Source organism: Acipenser ruthenus, chromosome 28 (assembly GCF_902713425.1).
Source record: "Acipenser ruthenus chromosome 28, fAciRut3.2 maternal haplotype, whole genome shotgun sequence".
Classification (NCBI taxonomy): Eukaryota; Metazoa; Chordata; class Actinopteri; order Acipenseriformes; family Acipenseridae; genus Acipenser; species Acipenser ruthenus.
Genome location: NC_081216.1, coordinates 21,391,745 through 21,395,732, shown reverse-complemented (window position 1 = coordinate 21,395,732; position 3,988 = coordinate 21,391,745). Strand labels below are relative to the sequence as shown.

At 48.5% G+C, this 3,988-nt stretch overlaps 1 protein-coding gene across 1 annotated transcript in view; it reads left to right on the top strand.

Annotated features, from left to right (window-relative positions):
* Window positions 1-644, top strand: part of LOC117434921 (acyl-CoA (8-3)-desaturase-like) — an 11,646-nt gene extending 11,002 nt beyond the window's left edge. Inside the window, exon 13 of the mRNA XM_059003069.1 lies at window positions 1-644. This exon is cut by the window's left edge and continues 2,173 nt beyond it. The gene's annotated coding sequence lies outside the window, so the exon portion shown is untranslated.
* Window positions 645-3,988: the final 3,344 nt, after the last annotated feature.

The following is a 3,988-nucleotide window of genomic DNA, read 5'->3' as shown; positions in this document are numbered from 1 at the left end:
TCATTAATAACACATCTCTACTGTCCTGAGCTGTGAGCTTCAGCAGCATCATTAATAACACATCTCTACTGTCCTGAGCTGTCAGCTTCAGCAGCATCATTAATAACACATCTCTACTGTCCTGAGCTGTGAGCTTCAGCAGCATCATTAATAACACATCTCTACTGTCCTGAGCTGTCAGCGTCAGCAGCATCATTAATAACACATCTCTACTGTCCTGAGCTGTGAGCTTCAGCAGCATCATTAATAACACATCTCTACTGTCCTGAGCTGTGAGCTTCAGCAGCATCATTAATAACACATCTCTACTGTCCCGAGCTGTGAGCTTCAGCAGCATCATTAATAACACATCTCTACTGTCCTGAGCTGTGAGCTTCAGCAGCATCATTAATAACACATCTCTACTGTCTTGAACGATTCAGTACCATCAGCCCATCAGTTTCCAGCTCTAGCGGGCTCTAATAGACGGTAGATGCAGCGTCACCGGGCACTATCGCTTAATTGATGTTGTTGTTATTATTGTTATTAATGTTATTATGTGCTACAGTCCTGTGATACCTCAGTCCTGATTGATTGACCGTGCTCTCTACACATCACTGTCTAATAAAAAAATAAAAAAACTGAAATAAAAAGCTTACAAGATCTATCTGGGTCTGTGTGTTTCACTGTGTGTGTGTGTGTGTGTGTGTCAGTCCGTGTGAACTGTTTCTAAATTCAGACACACTGGCAGGGCAGTCATGTGACTGAATCCCTGCGAGGAGGGGAATGGAGCTGGAGAGGCAGTACCCAGACTGCCCACCAGATGGTGCAGGCGCTGCGGTTTTGTTTATTAAAGGTGACGTAACCAAGGCACTCTCTCTCCTTGTTGATGTGTTTCAGCAGTAGTGACTCGTGTGTTTTTTTTTTCATTATGAATGAATCAGTAATCAGTTGTCTGAGCACACAGAGGGCGATGCCAGTGTAAGCATCATACTTGTGTCCACGCTAGCAATGCTGTCTTGAAAAGCATTTCAGGGCAGGGATGGGAATAAGACTCCTGTTGCACAGCAGTGCCACCAGCGTAAAGCACTACGGTATAACACAGGGCTGGCCCTTCCACTCCAAAACGTCATTCTAAATTCTCAAGCAATTAACCCTCCAGCCAGACCGTGCCGTGTTTTTCATTGTACCTGTGAACCCCATTGCACAGCGGTCTGATCCACTCCTGGTTTTACTGTGGCAGAGATATAATTTCACCTGTTTCCTGAGAAGCTTCAGGAACGTGGATTCCTGTCTCTGAAGGTGCCCGATTAGGAGCAGTATTGTGACGCGCTGGTCTGGTGCGGTTGACCTGGCAGTTTAGTTTGGAGTGTGAGGGTGGGCTGGAGGAAGAGTTTACATTTAGAGTAAGTGTCTTGGTGTGGTTTGTTTTTCTGCTGTCTCTTTGGTGTCTTGGTTTTTCAGTGTTCAGTTCGCTCAGTGTTGAGAACGATGTCAGGTGTGTGTCTCACCTGTGCACCCGCGCTCCAGCCCTCCAGGTGTTTTTCCCCTTTGGGTTCATCGGGATTTCCATGTGTTTCCCAGCTTTGAGGGTCATCCCGGACCAGGTGGGGTCATCCCGGACCAGGAGGGATCATCCCGGACCAGGTGGGATCATCCCGGACCAGGAGGGATCATCCCGGAGCAGGTGGGATCATCCTGGACCAGGTGGGGTCATCCCGGACCAGGTGGGATCATCCCGGACCAGGTGGGATCATCCCGGACCAGGAGGGATCATCCCGGAGCAGGTGGGGTCATCCTGGACCAGGTGGGGTCATCCCGGACCAGGTGGGATCATCCCGGACCAGGTGGGATCATCCCGGACCAGGTGGGGTCATCCCGGACCAGGAGGGATCATCCCGGACCAGGAGGGATCATCCCGGACCAGGAGGGATCATCCCGGACCAGGTTCGTGGTTTCTTTGTTTTGATTTCTTCACTGTGGGACTGGCTGATGAACATTTTCTGAACTGTTTTTTTTGGGGGGGATCTTTGTTTTAATGTTATTTTGTTTATTCATACTTATTTGTTCAATTTGACATATTTCATATTTTTCAAGGTCTTTTACAGTTGATGGCTTTAAAAATGCACTTGATTCAAGGGACACTACCTGTGAAACATTCTGAAGCCTGAAGAGAAGTGTTAAATGTGTCCAACGAATCAAATAGACCAATTCAGTAATTGAGAGCTCGGGTGGAACGAAAGCCAGAATACACTGTATTTGACACCCCTGTGCTAATTCCATCCCGGGTTTTGTTACTGCTATTCGAGAGGAGTGTAACGGGCGCAGGCTGGGAGTGAACCAGCGACTCTGCACACAGCAAGCGAGAGTCTAAACCACAATGTGAAAGAGCCGGGCTGGTCTGCAGCCGTGGTTCTAGAGCTTTTAACCTCATCTCACCTCACGACAGGGCACGGAAACCTGTGGCACACGCCCCTGCCGTCACACCTGCAGTTACTGCCATCCCTGCAGTGCTGACTACAGATGCACAGCACAGAACCCCAAAACCCCCCAGTACCTCTCCCTCTCCATCCCCCTTTCCTTACCTCTGTCCTCTTCCTTCTGTCTCTTCACCCCTCTGTTCCTCTCTTCTCTATCTCTTCACCCCTGTTCCTCTCTTCTTTATCTCTTCACCCCTCTTCCTCTCTTCCTTCTCTGTCTCTTCACCCCTCTGTTCCTCTCTTCTCTATCTCTTCACCCCTGTTCCTCTCTTCTCTATCTCTTCACCCCTCTGTTCCTCTTCCTTCTCTATCTCTTCACCCCTCTGTTCCTCTCTTCTCTATCTCTTCACCCCTCTGTTCCTCTCTTCTCTATCTCTTCACCCCTCTGTTCCTCTTTTCCTTCTGTCTCTTCACCCCTCTGTTCCTCTCTTCTCTATCTCTTCACCCCTGTTCCTCTCTTCTTTATCTCTTCACCCGTCTTCCTCTCTTCCTTCTCTGTCTCTTCACCCCTCTGTTCCTCTCTTCTCTATCTCTTCACCCCTGTTCCTCTCTTCTCTATCTCTTCACCTCTCTGTTCCTCTTCCTACTCTATCTCTTCACCCCTCTGTTCCTCTCTTCTCTATCTCTTCACCCCTCTGTTCCTCTTTTCCTTCTGTCTCTTCACCCCTCTGTTCCTCTCTTCTCTATCTCTTCATCCCTCTGTTCCTCTCTTCTCTATCTCTTCACCCCTCTGTTCCTCTCTTCTCTATCTCTTCATCCCTCTGTTCCTCTCTTCTCTAGCTCTTCACCCCTCTGTTCCTCTTTTCCTTCTGTCTCTTCACCCCTCTGTTCCTCTCTTCTCTATCTCTTCACCCCTGTTCCTCTCTTCTTTATCTCTTCACCCCTCTGTTCCTCTCTTCTCTATCTCTTCACCCCTCTGTTCCTCTTTTCCTTCTGTCTCTTCACCCCTCTGTTCCTCTCTTCTCTATCTCTTCACCCCACTGTTCCTCTCTTCTCTATCTCTTCATCCCTCTGTTCCTCTCTTCTCTATCTCTTCACCCCACTGTTCCTCTCTTCTCTATCTCTTCACCCCTCTGTTCCTCTTTTCCTTCTGTCTCTTCACCCCTCTGTTCCTCTCTTCTCTATCTCTTCACCCCTCTGTTCCTCTCTTCTCTATCTCTTCACCCCTCTGTTCCTCTCTTCTCTATCTCTTCACCCCTCTGTTCCTCTTCCTTCTCTATCTCTTCACCCCTGTTCCTCTCTTCTCTATCTCTTCACCCCTCTGTTCCTCTTTTCCTTGTCTCTTCACCCCTCTGTTCCTCTCTTCTCTATCTCTTCACCCCTCTGTTCCTCTCTTCTCTCTCTTCACCCCTGTTCCTCTCTTCTCTATCTCTTCACCCCTGTTCCTCTCTTCTCTATCTCTTCATCCCTCTGTTCCTCTCTTCTCTATCTCTTCACCCCTCTGTTCCTCTCTTCTCTATCTCTTCACCCCTCTGTTCCTCTCTTCTCTATCTCTTCACCCCGCGATTCCTCTCTTGTTGTTTTTCTAA